Raw genomic sequence first — 16,942 nt, 5'->3', positions numbered from 1 at the left:
AATAAATCCTTCCCTGCAGTTAGCCAAGCGCAGATGGGAAATTGGCCCTGAGTTTTTCGCGTTTGGCTAGCAGGGATCTTCCCTGTTACCAGCCACGCGGTGGGGGGAGGGTACCGTGATCATCCCAGAGAATTCATGGCGAGGGGGGGGGGGGTCGGCGGCGGCGGGGGGGGGGGGTAGTTTGGTGCCTGCAGGGATCTTCCCTGATACCAGCCACGCGGTGGGGGGAGGGGTACCGTGATCATCCCAGAGAATTCATGGCGGGGGGGGGGGGGGGTTAGTTTGTTTTCTGGTGCTGCTGAATGTTAACAGAAAAACCGCAGCACTCTACTTGCCTGAAGGGGCCCAGACAAGCCCCACCACACTGCCCCCCCCCCCCCAAACTGGCTGATTGGCCAGGCTTCTGCAGCACTCTACAAGCTATGCTTGGTATGTGGGAAAGCACGGCGCAGAAGCTTACCATGGCCGCATGCAAGCCGAATTCTGTTGCCCAGACCTGTGATCTCTAGCAGCAAAGCCACAGGCACTCAGCATTAAGAGGCAAAATGCGACCTTGCACAGAAATCACATGTGCTATGTAATGTGAACAGTGTTGGTCACCGTGAAAGAGTATAAGCATTGTTCTGCAAAATGTAGCTTTTAAAACAATTCTCTCTTTTTTCCCGTCCCTACAGCAGCTGCACATTCCTCAAGCCTCCCTCCTCCATCCCGAAGGTTATCACAGATAAGGCGTCGTAAGAAGAAGACGCGGGAGGACATGTTTTCTGAAATTATGCAATCCAGCAGGAGTGACAGAGCTCATCTGAATGAGTGGAAGGAAACAGTTTCAAAGTATAGGAAAGAAGTCAGTGAACGTGAGGAGAGGAGGGACCAACGTGAGGAGAGGAGGGACCAATGCGAGGAGAGGAGAGACGATCGAGATGAGAGATGGCGGCAGGAAGACCAGAGGATGAAGGATGCAACGCTGGGGCTGCTCCGGCGTCTGGTGGAGGTTCAGGAACGGCTGCTGGAAAACAGACTGCCGCTTCAGCCCCTGTTCCACCCTCCCCCCTCCCCATGTTCCGTATCCTCCTCACCCAGACGTGTAAGAACGCGGAGGGGGAGGCTCCGTACACCTTCCCATTCCACCCCAGTAGACAGCCCAAGCAAAAGGCTGTCATTTTTTTAACCTTTTCTTTGTGGCTTTTTCCTTCCCAGCAATCCTCCTCCCAAATACCACCCGGGTTCCCTCCCTCTTTTTCTAATCTATTAATAAAGAATAAATGATTTTTAAATGATAGTGACTTTATTTGGTTTGAAAGAAAGATGGGGGAAGGGGCAGGGTGGGTTCCTTACAGAAAATCAGTCAGTAAAGGGGGAGGGTTTTCATGAAGGAGAAACCAACAGATATTTCACACGGTAGCCTGGCCAGCCATGAAACTGGTTTTCAAAGCTTCTCTGATGCACAGCGCTTCATGGTGTGATCTTCTAATCGCCCTGGTGTCTGGCTGCGCGTAATCAGCAGCCAGGCGATTTGCCTCAGCCTCCCACCCCGCCATAAAGGTCTCCCCCTTACTTTCACAGAGATTGTGGAGCACACAGCAAGCAGAAATAACAATGGGGAGATTTCTTTGGCTGAGGTCAGAGTGAGTCAATAATGAACGCCAGCGACCTTTTAAACGGCCAAATGCACATTCTACCACCATTCTGCACTTGCTTAGCCTGTAGTTAAACAGCTCCTGACTCCTGTCCAGGTTGCCTGTGTACGGCTTCATAAGCCATGGCATTAAGGGGTAGGCTGGGTCCCCAAGAATAACTATGGGCATTTCAACATCCCCAACGGTTACTTTCCGGACCAGAAAATAAAGTCCCTTGCTGCAGCCCTTTAAACAGAGTAGTGTTCCTGAAGACGCGAGCGTCATGAACCCTTCCCGCCCAGCCCACGTTGATGTTGGTGAAACGTCCCTTGTGATCCACAAGTGCTTGCAGCACCATTGAAAAGTACCCCTTGCGGTTTATGTACTCGGTGGCTTGGTGCTCCGGTGCCAAGATAGGGATATGGGTTCCGTCTATTGCCCCACCACAGTTAGGGAATCCCATTGCAGCAAAACCATCCACTATAGCCTGCACATTTCCCAGAGTCACTAACTTTCGTAGCAGCACCTGAGTGATTGCTTTGGCTACTTGCATCACAGCAGCCCCCACAGTAGATTTGCCCACTCCAAATTGATTCCCGACTGACCGGTAGCTGTCTGGCGTTGCAAGCTTCCACAGGGCTATCGCCACGCGCTTCTCAACTGTGAGGGCTGCTCTCATCTTGGTATTCTGGCGTTTCAGGGCAGGGGACAGCAAGTCACAAAGTTCCATGAAAGTGCCCTTACGAAAGTTCCGCAGCCACTGGGAATCGTCCCAGACCTGCAACACTATGCGGTCCCACCAGTCTGTGCTTGTTTCCCTTGCCCAGAATTGGCGTTCCATGGATAGAATCTGCCCCATTAACAACATGATCTCCAAAGCACCGGGGCCTGTGGTTTCACTGAATTCTGTGTCCGTGTCCGTGTCCATGTCCTCATCATGCTTGTCGCTGCGCTGCCGCTGCCTCCTCTCCTTGTTTTTCTGGTCCTGGCTGAGCATAAACTCCACGAGAACGCGCGAGGTGTTTGCAATATTCATGAGTGCTGTCTTGACCTCAGTGGGCTCCATGCTTGCAGTGCTATGGAGTCTGCAGTGTTCACCCACCCAGGAAAAAAGGCGCGAAAATGGTTGTCTGCCGTCCGTTGCTTTCATGCAGGGAGGGAGGGAGGAAGTGAGGCTGTACCCAGAACCACCTGCGACGATGTTTTTTGTCCCATCAGGCACTGGGATCTTAACCCACAATCCCAATGGGCGCGGGAGACTGCGGGAACTATGGGATAGCTATGGAATTGCTACCCACAGTGCAACGGTGCAGAAATCGACGCTAGCCCCGGTACTTGGACGCACACCACCGAATTACTGTGCTAGTGTGGCCGCACTCATTTCGACTTTATACAACCTGTTTCTCAAATCCGAATTATCTAAATTCGGATTAATCCCGTAGTGTAGACATACCCTTAGGCTCTCAAAGACTCCCCACCATCAAAAAAACCTTGCCTACTCAGACCATTCAACAGCCCAATTGAGCTTTCCATGCACCATAAATAACATCCACTTTTCATCTTCAAGTACATAAAAGGTTGTTACAAGGAGGAGGGAGGAAAAATTGTTCTCTTTAACCTCTGAGGATAGGACAAGAAGCAATAGGCTTAAATTGCAGCAAGGGAGGTTTAGGCTGAACATTAGGAAAAACTTCCTGTCAGGGTGGTTAAGCACTGGAATAAATTGCCTAGGGAGGTTGTGGAATCTCCATCATTGGAGGTTTTTTAAGAGCAGGTTAGACAAACACCTGTCAGGGATGGTCTAGATAATATTTAGTCCTGCCATGAGTGCAGGGAACTGGACTAGATGACCTTTGAGGTCCCTTCCAGTCCTGTCATCCTACGATTCTATCTTCTGGGTGAATAGATAGGCCTTATTACATGCCCCAAAGGCAAACAAACCCACCCTCCCTGGGTGGGTCAGGTGGACATTACTAGCTATTTCCACTGAATATTCTTGAGTTTAAAACAGGAGGGGACAAATGTTAAGCAAGCAGTGTTATCCTGAGGTCCTGGTCTGATCAGTATCGGTTGGGCATCACACGAGAGAGAGGCATGCTGATTGCTCAGGAGTATGAAGTAAAAAAAAAAAAAAAAAAGTAACTTTCTGGATGTTATTTATATTGACTAGGGCTTGTCAATAGATTGAAAACAAATTAGATGAAAAATAGGGAGGGGGCAATAATTTATAAATATATTATCCACTTTGTGACTAACTCTTTTAATACTATGGCTCCATACCAGAGACTGAACTGGTATGTCACCTAGCGTATCCGATATCTGTTAGTACTAGTGCTTCTGTTACATGGGCTGAGATGTTTTGCTTTTTGTCATTTTAAGTTACCAAAACTGTTAACATTAAGGGCCAATCTTTAGCTGGACCCACTGAAGAACTGAAAAACTTGCAGGCATGTCATTGGAATCTGTAAAATCCTGTTTGTGTATGCATTTATTAGCATGCTCAGTGGAGCTCCCCACCCCTTTTCCATGTCTAATTACTGCATTTTGGAATAGGTCGTTGGTGTTTTTCAGAGTACAAAAGAGAGAGACAGCACTTTGGCAATTTGATTTGGAGAGGCTGAATGAAAATGACTTGCACTTTACTTGCTTTGACAGTAGTGTAAATGGCAAAAGCCTGTCAGTGTAATGTTTTGTGTTTCGAAACACACCCATTTCTGTGCGCACATTGCTTATTCCAGGAGAATCTAGACTCTCGTATTAAGCTTTAAAGTTTTTTTTTCCCTTCAGAAAGATATATACCTACTCCTGTGCTGATTAACACTACCCCCCATTTCCCTGCCCCTCCCCCCCCAAAACAAACAAACCCCAAACAAACCCATTACATGCCCACCAATAACATTGTGGCAAAATGTAGTTGTGTTTTTCATTTCTCTCTCCCCAAAACTCACCTCCATTTGCCATCTGCCAGTAGTGAGCTTTCTATTGTTTGCTGTCACATGAATAAATAAAATGAAGTTAATAGACTTCCCATATGAGGAGAGATTAAAGAGGCTAGGACTTTTCAGCTTGGAAAAGAGGAGACTAACGGGGGGGATATGGTAGAGGTACATAGAATCATGAATGGTGTGGAGAAAGTGAATAAGAAAAAGTTATTTACTTATTCCCATAATATAAGAACTAGGGGCCACCAAATGAAATTAATGGGCAGCAGGTTTAAAACAAATAAAAGGAAGTTCTTCTTCACACAGCGCACAGTCAACCTGTAGAACTCCTTGCCTGAGGAGGTTGTGAAGGCTAGGACTGTAACAGGGTTTAAAAGAGAACTAGATACATTCATGGAAGTTAAGTCCATTAATGCCCATTAGCCAGGATGGGTAAGGAATGGTGTCCCTACCCTCTGTCTGTCAGAGGGTGGACATGGATGGCAGGAGAGAGATCACTTGATCATTACCTGTTAGGTTCACTCCCTCTGGGACACCGGGCATTGGCCACTGTCAGTAGACAGGATACTGGGCTAGATGGACCTTTGGTCTGACCCAGTATGGCCATTCTTATGTTGTTGTTCTTATGTAGACCTACAACTTCCATGGCTCTCGTGGCATTTCACATTTCTTTCTGTTCCTTTCCTCCACCTCATTCACCCCCCCCCCCTCAATTCTCTGATTTCCTGTTCTCATTTTGTCTTTCCTGTCTTTCTTTGTTACAAAAATGGCCAGGGAAAGCCTTTATGTTATTTGACACTCTTAAGCCAAAACAGTCCTCTCACCCTATTCTCTGTTTTCTGTTTTATGGTTTCTCTGCTCTACTCTTTCTGTCTTCTCTCCTTCCCCGAACTTATCTGCCCTCTCTTCCCCAGTCCAACTTACGCATGTGGAAGCGATCTTGTGCAGTCTTTGAATCAATAGGAATTTTGCTGTGTGTGAAGACAGCAAAATTGGGCATTCTTCCTGCACTGTGTCACGCTGTTCAATTTCATTGTGTGTTGCAGAGTGAAACTTACTGGAGACATGAGTAAGTTTCATTCAGCAGCCTGTGTTGCAGAGAGTAAGATCTGGAGGGGGGCAGCTATGAAAGGAAACAGAGTTGGCAACTTTTGGCAGTGTCTTTTATTTAATAAAAATAAACTTGCCTTCAGGCACTAAGGGTTGATCCAACTCCAATTAAAGTCAACAGGGGACTTTAATGGGAGATAGCTTGGGCCCTTAGTAGGAATTTCAAAAGCTGCACTGGATTAAATGAAAACCTTTTGGTGTTTTTCTGTTTTGAGCAGTTTAGTCCCATGCTTTTTAGCATAAGGGTTGTTTATAAGAAGTGACATTCAGGTTCTGACTTAAAGCAACAAAAGTGAAGTCATCCATAATGAATTCAGTCATCGTCTCACCTAGTTTCTATTATGGTAGTATCTAGAAGCCACAATCAGGATTGGTGCCTCATTGTTCTAAGTGTTGTAGACCTTGATCATGGAAACTGAAGTCTGTAAACAGACTCCTTTAGTACGGGCCTCTACCAGCACAGATCAATTTGTGGAATTGCAGCTATAATGTTGGAGGATAGTCTCTAAAGAGCCTACGGTCTAACTGTGTCCAGGAACTGCAGTAATGCCTGAAATACTCTGCTTAATATTTAATCTCTAGAAAGTGACCATTACTGATTTGGTGGAGTAGTTGTTCAGGAACTAAAGAAAATAAAATGAGGGAAAATTGATACGTCATAAACCCAGCAAAATCTTTCTGCTAATGCGTGTGTGCCCTTTCTCTGAAATGTACACAAGCATCACAGGAGAGAAAATAAGATGTACTTTGACAGAAGGCAGTAAAAATGGTTTTTACTTGAACGTACTCAAAATATGATTGTAAGCTCTCTGGTGCAGAGACATTGTCAACACATAACCTAAAAGTCGTAGACTTGACATAGATTACTGTTATTGCAATACCACGCTCTTGCCACTTACAAATTTTCATATTCAGGAGTATATAATGTAGAAACTTGGCATGTAAAATCTCTGGGTGTAAATAGACAGTCGTATTCAGGTGAGAAATCCCATTGGAATTGATGGGAGTTTTGCCTGAGTAAGAACTGAAAGATTGGATCCGCTGCCTGGGAGTAATTTTATTTTGTTTTTTCCATTTCTGAGGCCTGGCCTATACTAAAGGGTTAGGTTATCTAAGCTGCCTTTCATCAACCTAGCCATGGAAGTGTGTTCACATAAACTTGACTTCTGCCGACACAAGTCCCTCTATGCTGATTTAGTAACATCACCTCCCCAAGTGGCGTAGAGTGATACTTGATGTAATTAGGTCGATGCAGTATCAGTGTAGACACTGTGTTGCTTACGCTGACTATTACTGGCTTTCAAGAGCTGTTCCACAATGCCCCACAAGGACAATACCATCGATACAAGCGCTCCTGGTGAGGACACGCACCACTGACCCAAGGAGCCAAGTGTGTGTGCACACAAGCAATTTAACTGTGGTGGCTGTATGTCAAGATTGACATAATTTTGCAGAGTAGACATGCCCTTACTATTGCCAAACATAGTTTAATTTATTTGTCTGACTCAATGTTTTTGACTCTAAGGTTTGTAGTGTAGACCAAGGCTATCTCATTATAACTACATCACTCAGGGATATGGATTTGCTGAGCGATGTAGTTATACCAACCTAACCCCTAGTGTAGATGGGAGGGCTTCTCCTGTCGACATAGCTAGTGCTTCTTTGGGAGGTGGCGTACCTATGCTGATGAGAGAAGCTCTCCTCGGCATAAGAAATGTCTTCAGCAAGCACTACAGTAGCACAGCTGCAGTGCTGTAAGTGTAGACAAGCCCTTAGAATAACATTTTTCAGGTCATTCGTCTACAATCTGGGTTGAGACATATAGTGTTCTCCCCCAGCCACCCCAAAATATTTTAAGTCTGAATTATTAAACATGGATGCTTCCAGTATGTTTTATAGCATTCACCAATGCGCTCTAAATTGTGACAGCTCTGTACTGTGTATTATTAGGATGCTTGGAAAGATATGGATCCTCAGTTGGTGTAAATTATCATAGCTCTGTTGACTTCATGTTGACGTGCCTTCAGCTGAGAAATCTGCACCTTTGTGAGCAGCCGCTATAGTCGACTGTTAAATGACTTCTTTTGGTGGCTTATAGATAAGTTGTAAAATATTATTGTAGTTTCATTACAGCACCAACAGTAAGTTTTTTGGATTCTTAATGCAGTTATTATAGAATTACTGAACATAAATAGATGAGTCATCATTTAAGGATTTCAGCTTTTTTTGCACCAATGCTGTTTGCCTAGACAATCTCTTTTCAGGAACTGTTTAAAGAGAATAACTTGCAGTTTTTGAAGAGCACCGAAGGAAGGGCCCATGGAATTATCTTGCAGTTCAGTGTTAATCCCCACTGCTGTCATTAGAAATTATTTCTGCAGCTTTCCATAAGCTTCCACATCTCCATTGCAGCAACATTGTATGTCCTTGGAACTCTAGAGAACTCAAACATCTTCTAGAATTCCTATTTTGAGACTAATATATATGCTAAGATGCTGTGTTAACTTTTTTTTACTGCAGTAAAGAGTTTCCATACAGAAAATGAAGTACTGCCCCCTGGTTAGGGCTGGGGGCTAGGAGTCAGGATCCCTGGGTTTTACCCTGTGCTCTGCTACTGTGTGATTTTTGGTGAATGATTAACAACTTTACCCATGCAAAACTGATCTTCTACTTCACAGGGATTTTTGAGGCCATGTTTATAAAGTGCTCTGAGATCTTCTTTAGATGAAAGGCTCTCTAGAAGTGCAAAGTAGTTTTAATTTTATTTTTCAACCTTCGCTAACTCTGAGTTCATAGCTTAGGCAAAAATATTCCTTTCATGTTGATATTTTCCATGCTGGGTTTACAGTCTGATAGGATTTTTTTCCTCCAAGTTGGACAAAATTTGGGACCTGAGTCTGCACAGACTTGCCTACTGTGTTTTAATTTCTGCACTGTGAATGACCCGGTTGAAGTCAGCAGGACTACTAAGCATATGTACATGCATACAGTTACATTCGTAAGACCTTGTAGGACCGGGTCAGTTAGAATTGAAGACAGTTTCTTCCAAAATTCCCGTGTCTGGTGATCATGTCACAACGTGATGGTATCCTGACTGTTTGGGCTTGCCTGTGTAGCTGTGACTAAATGGCAGTATAATCATGTTCCTGAAACAAGATTTAGTAACATGGTTATACCACAGTTTGGTCTGGTATTCACAAGCAAGATATAAGAGTCACTTTTGTGTTTATGTGCCTGGCAAAATAGCTATGAAAATTTACAAGCCCAGGCACAAAATGTTCATGTGTGCCCTTCACTATGATTCTTGATAATGAAATATCTAATGGTATTTTACTTGCCTGTCAGAGAGATACATGGCCTGGGGCAGATAGAATTTTGCAAGCCTTGTCATGAAAGTGTACATCTTGCATGAAAATTAATATAAGACAAGGCACTACTGTGTTATAAGACAGTTTCCCACCATGCAACTTCTGGCAGTATAGAAAGGTTCTAGAAGGCAAATCATGGTCTTTGGGGGGAAAAAACAAACCCAACACCGTAACTGACCTTTGTGCATGTGTATAGTTTGCCTGCTTGTGCCTGCTTTACTAGAGATTTATAACACCCTGTTTTCACATTTCATCTTTTGGGCTAAAAATTTCTATTCCTGCTTGATGATGAAGTTAGGGTTCATTCTGTTTTTTTAAACAGTTTAAGGAAAATCTCTTCAGGAGTTTTTGAATTACGGGAGAATTTCTTTTAAAAATACATATTATTGTACCATATATAGATGTATACCAGAAAGTACTGAAGCATGTACCTTATTCTGAACATAATCTACATAGCATTTTTGCTTGATCTATTTTTAATTTTTTTTTTAAGAACTTCGTTAGTGGTTAAAAATATCACTTGTGCACATGATCCTTGGCCTCTAAGATATTTCAGAGACCTTAATGAAGCCCTTTTTCCTTTCAGATGTATCTTCACATTCTTCTGACAGACTTCTCTAGGGGGCTGGGATATTTTTCATGGGGATACTAATTGACCCAACTAAAAATTCTCTAGAACCTCTGGTCTTAACATTAGGACAACTGACATTATTGGGTGTGTGTGTGTGTGGGGGGGGGGGGGGGGAGGAATTGGGTTTACCATGATTTTAGAGCTCCCATACCATATTATAACAAGAAAGGCAGCATCCCATTTTCAGTTTCTTATGAAACTTTCATATTTGGGGCTGCAATTTTCCAGGCTTTGTCTCTGTCCAAAGATGAATTAAAAAAAAATAATTTTTTTTTGTGGGGATAGGGTGTGTAAGTGTGTTTATTTCAGTAGAATAGAAAAAAGATTGCTGTTAAGGTTTTTTTTAACTATCTCTTTTGTTGAAATTTGGCAGAGCAGTGCCCTAGCCAAGAAGATTGTTGGAGAGTTGTAATGTAAAAAAGTAGATGGAGTTGTGTAGTCTGGTAAACATTGGTTTTATTTGACCAAGCTGCGAGCCTATGAAAATTGCTATCTAAGCATAGGTGCTAATTTTGGAACAAGATAATTAGTGCTAATACCTCAGTTCTGCACACGTTTTCCCATGTGCATAATATGAAAGTTAAGCCTGTATATGTGGTGCAGGATTGGTGCCTACTCTTGTAAAGGGCCTATCTTGAATAACTGCAATATGCTCTGGATCTGGCTTAAAATGTTCAGCTAGGGAAAGCTGCACTTTATATACATGTCATGTGGCTACCCAGACAAAGTGAGCAGCAATTGTGCACCATTTAATATACTCTATTGGGAAGTTTGCTGCTTAGTGACACTCCAGAGAAGTGGAAGAGGCTTTTCATAATTTTGAAAGGCTCATAAGCTGGGTCAAATGGAAATCAGTTTTCAGGTCTGCAGATCCTTTACTGTGGGGTTGAGGTGGGGTGGATTGAGTAGTGCCCCAAAGGCGAGAAGATTTCTCCTTCCCACCATCCCAAAGCCACTGGAAAAGGCACCAAGACTCCTAGGAAAATGGGCTCCAGAAAGGATGTTTGAGATAATGCCCCTTCAACCTGTACCATTCAGGCTTTCCCTCTCCCTGACACAGAAGTCCTGTTGGGAATCTGTCTTCACTACAGAATTAGCCTGAGTTCTTACTTGGGTGTTGCACCAGCCCCCCTCCATTCACATGTGCAAACCTCTCACTTGAGTTAAGTGGTGCTTTCAACCTGGGCACAGCTGAGGGGTTGGTTTAGAGTCCAAGTTCAACTTTCACTTGGACTGCTAACTTGCAGTGACGACGCAGGCTAAATTATTCAACTGCTGATGACTCTCTAGTGCCTTCCCACAACTCTCCTGTCTGTCATGAGCACACAAGTTCTCCCAATTCACTGGGATGGAATCTTAGAGCGACTCGGCTTACTGCAGTACAAAGATCCATGGCATATGCTCCAAGGAGTCCTAGTGACATACTGGAGAAGTGCAGCACCTGTGGGGACACAATAACGTGGGTAGGTCTCTGCAACGTAGCTGCTTGCACCCAGGTGCCAATTACTCCAACTAACTCTGTAGTGAAGACATGCTGGGAGAGCAGAGAGCCAGGACAGCCCTGACCTGATGAGACAGGAAGCCAGTAGAGGTATGTCCACCTAGCCCATAGCCTTCCAGTCCTGGTCAATAGACTGAGGCTAGCAGAGCTTGGGCTAGTGCAATAGAAATAGCTGTGTAGACAGTGCTTTGAAGTTGTGGCTCAGGCTCTGAAACCTAGGAAGAGGGGGTGGGCTTCAGAGCCTCAGCTCCAGCCCGAGCCGCAACTTCAAAGTACTGTCCATACAGCTATTTCTAGAACACTAGCATCAGCCCTGCTAGCCTGAGTCTATGGACCAAGCTGGGACGCTCACTCCCGCTTGGTCCAAAATGCTGTGTAGACATACTGTTAGAGACCAGAAGGCCCCCACTTGTCATTTGGCCCCCTTCCTTCCAATGAAGATGTCGGCCAGTAGGCGTACACCCTAGCTCCCTTCCGCAGCACCACACCAGCCAGGTTATAAGGCCTTAATTCATCAAGTGGGCCGCCCCTCTTGCTGACTGAGCTGCCATATTTTTTTATATAGCACCTATTTGAGGCATTCCTCAGTGAGTCCTATTTCTGGGTCAAATCATGCCTTCTAAGGTTTGTAGAGGAAAGGTTCGCTTCTGTGGATGTTGTGCGATTTATGGGATACGGTGTTATGGTGGAGCCTTGGTGTAGAGTTCCAGACAATGGCATTTTCTTTAAAAACAACCATCCAGCCACAAACATCAGAGGACATTCCTTGTGTGTATGCACTAAATGAACTTTAATTATGATCACATACAGTTTCACAAATGGTGCAATACAATATCCTAGAATTATTTCTAGCATCTTGTAGTACTGTGTGTTTCTTTGTACGTCAGACTACCTTAAACCTCAGTCCTGCAAGTTGCTTTACAAATTGCTTTACATGGACTTCAGTGGAGCTCTGTGTGGGGCTGTGGGTTCACTCACACAGAGCTCATTGAAGAATCAGGGCTTTGCTGTCATTTGTATAAAATTACAGAAACTGTTCTTATACAAATACTTCATGTTAAGTAGAATATCAGAATAACAGAGAAATAGCTAACCTAAATTTGCAGATGAATTATCATTAACTGCCTCTTCCCAGGCTGTGCTGTTGGCTGAAAATTGTACATTGCATTACTGTTGACTTAATTATGTACATACCTTAGAGAGAAGAGAACTGATAAAAAGAATGCCAAAGACATACGGAGCCATCACAAAAATGAAATTCCCGAAAAGAACAAATACAAATATAGCATAAGGTGATCTTTTTTTTTTTTTCTATCTGATTGTAAGAAAAATGATTAAACTATATCCCTGTTTGAGATGTAGTATGTGATCCTTTTAGTACATACAAGAGAGTTTAATTAAGACTGAATAATATGTTGTAATAATGTAATCCACTATTGTGGACATCTGTGTATGAAATGCTAAAAATATTTTTTAATACAAACATAATATACAAAAAGATAGGGTTGTCCAAACCAAATACAAATTAACAAAATATAGGGAAATAACACCAACTATCCAGTTTATCAATTGCTTGCCGTGCTGTACATACATATTAAATAAAGTATTACCCACTATCCTCCTGTCCTGTTGATAATCCTGTGTGGTGAGCATTTTACAAATGTTGGGCTATATACTCAGCATACTCTTAGAACAGTCTTGTTGGGGGGAAGAAAAAGCAAAAAAAGGAAACTACATTTTGTCAGGTTTCAGAGTAGCAGCCGTGTTAGTCTGTATCCGCAAAAAGAACAGGAGTACTTGTGGCACCTTAGAGACTAACAGATTTATGAGAGCATAAACTTTCGTGGACTACAGCCCACTTCTTTGGATGCATCCGAAGAAGTGGGCTGTAGTCCACGAAAGCTTATGCTCTCATAAATCTGTTAGTCTCTAAGGTGCCACAAGTACTCCTGTTCTTTTTACATTTTGTCAGGGTTTTTCATTACATAATACAGAGCAGTGCACATATACTATTGGCCAACTGGGCGATTAAACAAATTTTTTTTTTTTTTTTTTTTTTGGAAAATAAAAATCAGATTTTTTTGGCATTACTTAAATTGTTTTCTTTTAAAAATGTTTTAAATGAAATCTCAATGTAATATAAAATTATGTTAAGTCTTAAACTACTTTTAATCTCTTAAAACATTTATATATATATAGAAAAAAATCAATCCATGAGCCTCTATCAAAATCTTTAAACTAAAGACTGCATTTCTACATCAAGAAAGTTGGTTTGCCCCCTGATTCTAACTTTTGAGGTCAAGCTTTATAAATATAACACAATAAGTCATGTAGTATATTAATGGCATGTTTTGTTTAATAAAAATAAATGCTATGTTTTTGTCAAGTTATATTAAGATGGAATTTAAACAAGCACAAATCATGAGCAAAAAGTTAATTATGTAGTAAATAAGCAATATGTCATTCACTATTTTCTAACATACTAAAAATGTACAATTAATAAGAATCTGAAAATATTAAGCTATATAATTGCTAAATAAATGTATATAGTTATAGTGTACCCTCCTAGGTAGCAAAAAGATGTACAGATCTAGTGTAAAGGCTCTACTGAATTGTAAATCAGGATGTTTTGTTATATCAACTAATGAGAATGCACCCTTCTTCAAAAAATAACTGAAGTATAAGTGGAAAAGTTGATTAAAAATTGATGATTTAAATTTAGACTTTCCACTTGGTGACTTAAACCATGATTTTAAATCACTGATTTAAATTGCCTTGATTTAATCAGTCCCCCCCACTGGCCAATATTTATTTTACAGGTATAGGTTTAAGTATGTGGAGGCTAATGGTAGTATCAGCAGATTATACAGTTAAATTGGTGCATGAGGCATACTGAGGATACTGGGTGATCGTTGGAAATACTATAATAATTAGAAATGGTTAGAGATGGGCCCAAGCCATACCTACAGATCCAGATCTGTATTGCAAAACAGTTTGGGGTTGTTTAGAACTGATGTTAGGATATTTTAGTGATAAGGGACAGTACTAAACTTTGTATTTGGAGTCCCACTCTCTCCAAGTTTGGGGTGGTTTGGATATAGGATTTTTGGTTCTGGGCCTGACTCTACCAAGTATTTAAAAAAAAACAAAAAAACAAAACAAAAACCAAAACACCCACCTAACCCCAAAAACTAAAAACCCAAAAAACAAATTGAAAATGAAACAATGTTTTGTATCTGTTTAATAATAGACTGTATTTTTAGGCCGGGCTGGTAGTGCTGCCTATCATTAAGGTTGCCTCACACAGCCCATTATCAAACCCTGTTTTCACTTTTATAACTTTACTAAACCTTAACCATTTGGCCTGAAATTTTCCTTGCTGGGTGACTGTTTCAGGCAATTTTTTTTTTTTTTTTTTTGAAATTTTAGCCAAAACAGTTAATCTGTTTTAAAGAATAAAGCTATGGGAAAATAATTGTGTTGTCCTTGTTCAACATTCTGGTGACCTTCTGTGTCAAGTATGTCTTTTGTCGTCCCTGCTTAAATTTGGCACAAGCAACCTTAGTTCTGGCATTTCCCAACTTTTGCATGCTTTGACTAATATTCTTTTAATGTAGGTTTTTATGCATATTTATTTGAAAGTTAAAATAGCAAGATGTCACTCGTTAGGACATAATCAAATGCTCAAAGATAGAACAAAAAACTAATTTTTTTATTTTAAAGAGTTAATATTCATCAAACATTTATGAATATATCTAACAAATTACGACAAAACATTGTCTAATAAGGATGAAAGGGAAGAGGTTCTTAAACACTGACTGGTTTTACAAAGAATTTTGACTTAATGTATTCATCACCTTGATGTACATTTCCAGTTTATTTTCTCCAAAACGTCAAAATACCTTTTGAAGACTTTGTTGAAGTTTATATTTTCTCCTTATATTGATGATTGATTTAACACCATTGTATATATGCTATACAAAAATATTTTGGAAGAACGGACTCATTAATTTTGACTTTCATTTAAATCTTTATAGAACTGTTCAAATCTAAATTACGCCATTGGTGGGATGGATGGTTTCTGTAGGGAGCCTGGGAAATCAATTGAGGAATGGAGGTGGGAGAGAACTGTAGCGTGAAAAGGGATTGATTCTGGCTGTAGGGAGGCAAATCTGAGTCCTGATTCAGGTCTGCACTGAATCCTGCACCTACTGCTGAAACTCCAATTCCTCTCCAGTTGTTGTCATCTTGTTGTGGGTTGCTGACTGCTCTTTTGGATGGTGTCATAACTATAAAGGGAAGGGTAACAGCTGTCCTGTGTACAGTACTATAAAATCCCTCCTGGCCAGAGACTCCCAGAAGGGACCATGTTTTTTGTTTGTTTTTCACCAAAAAGGTTAGTAGCGATTTTACATCTAAAACTTGTAAAAATTAAAAACTTCCTAACTGTCAGGGTGGTTAACCACTGGAATAAATTGCCTTGGGAGGTTGTGGGATCTCTGTCTAACCTGCTCTTAAGAATCTCCAATGACTAACACCTGTCAGGGGTGGTCTAGATAATCCTTAGTCCTGCCATGAGTGCAGAGGACTGGACTAGATGACCTGTCCAAGTCCTTTCCACTCCTTTGATTCTATGATTTCAAATCATCTAGTTCAGAGTTTCCCAAACTTGTTTTGTGGTGCCCACTTTGGAAATTCATGCCCCATACATGTCCCCCTCACTGAGGCCAGGTCAGGGGTGGATGGAAGGAGTGCCCAGTCGGGGGATGAGAGGAGTGCCTCATACCCCTGGGGGACAGAGGCTGTACCCACCAGGTGACAGTTGAGGAAGCCTTCTGCTTCCTGTAACAGTCAGGCAGTCTCAGCTGCCTGGACCCAGCTCCCTGCCCATTTTGCTTCCCACCCCTTTTCAGGGAAAGTGAGTGGAGCTGCGCTGAAAGGCTGGGGATGGGAGGGGAGCGCAAGACTGCGCCCCTGAGTACTAGATCTCCTGCCAGACACAGGCCCCCTCCGACCCTTCAGTGCAGCCCCATCCACTTCTACTCAGGTTCTGTCTGGCAGGGGAAGCGGATGAGGCTTTGTGCCCTGGAGCTGCACTGAGGTCCAGAGGGAATGCTGTCTGGGCGTGGGGGAGGGGAGGTGGCAGTACTCCCATGGTCAGCCTTCAGCTTCCTGTTTGCAGAGTGCCTGCTGGCTTCCCCAGCAGAGGAGGGTATCTGCCAATTGGTGGCTGCTGCAGCAGTGGGGTAGACAGAGGAGTTGGGAACCTGGTCCTGGCAGCTGAGCCCAATCGCACAGAGCCCTGTCCACTTCCCTGGCCAGAAAGAACCCCCTGCTGTCTTCGACCCTGGGAGGTCCTTGGGCCCCCCAAATAATCTTGTTGCATGTTCCCCCATTTGGGAACCTCTGATCTAGTCTGACCTGCATCTCACCCAGGCCATTACATTTCATCCAGATGCCCCTGAGTTTAATGACTTTAGTTAAGCTACAGCTTTTCAGCCCTCAGGGGACTGAACCATTGTATGCCACCGGTGAGAACAAGAGGGTGTGACTTCTTTCACTTCTGATGAGCACAGTTGTTTTCTGTCACTTAATGAACAACATGAGGATGTGCAGGCTAGCTTTTGAGTGCCCTAAAGCTTAATTGTACCATAGGATTTACTTTTCGTGTGCGTGTGTGCGTGTAAAAAAACAAAAAATAAACAAAAAAAAAAACAAAACACCATAATGGCTCTTAATTCAGTGTCCCTTTCTAACAAGTTGTGCAGTATGGC

General features: G+C 42.5%; 1 protein-coding gene across 6 annotated transcripts in view; it reads left to right on the top strand.

The window, feature by feature from the left end:
• The window catches only part of TBL1XR1 (TBL1X/Y related 1), a 172,433-nt gene that overhangs the window by 10,097 nt on the left and 145,394 nt on the right, over positions 1 to 16,942 (top strand). Inside the window, exon 2 of one of the 6 annotated variants that reach the window (XM_054039324.1) lies at positions 12,368 to 12,460. The exons of the other annotated variants lie outside the window; for them this stretch is intronic. The gene's annotated coding sequence lies outside the window, so the exon portion shown is untranslated. The remainder of the gene's footprint in view (positions 1 to 12,367; positions 12,461 to 16,942) is intronic. 6 annotated transcript variants of the gene reach the window in all.

Source organism: Malaclemys terrapin, chromosome 9 (assembly GCF_027887155.1).
Source record: "Malaclemys terrapin pileata isolate rMalTer1 chromosome 9, rMalTer1.hap1, whole genome shotgun sequence".
Taxonomy (NCBI): Eukaryota; Metazoa; Chordata; order Testudines; family Emydidae; genus Malaclemys; species Malaclemys terrapin.
The sequence above is the reverse complement of the archived record's forward strand: the minus strand, read 5'-3'. Positions and strand labels throughout refer to the sequence as shown.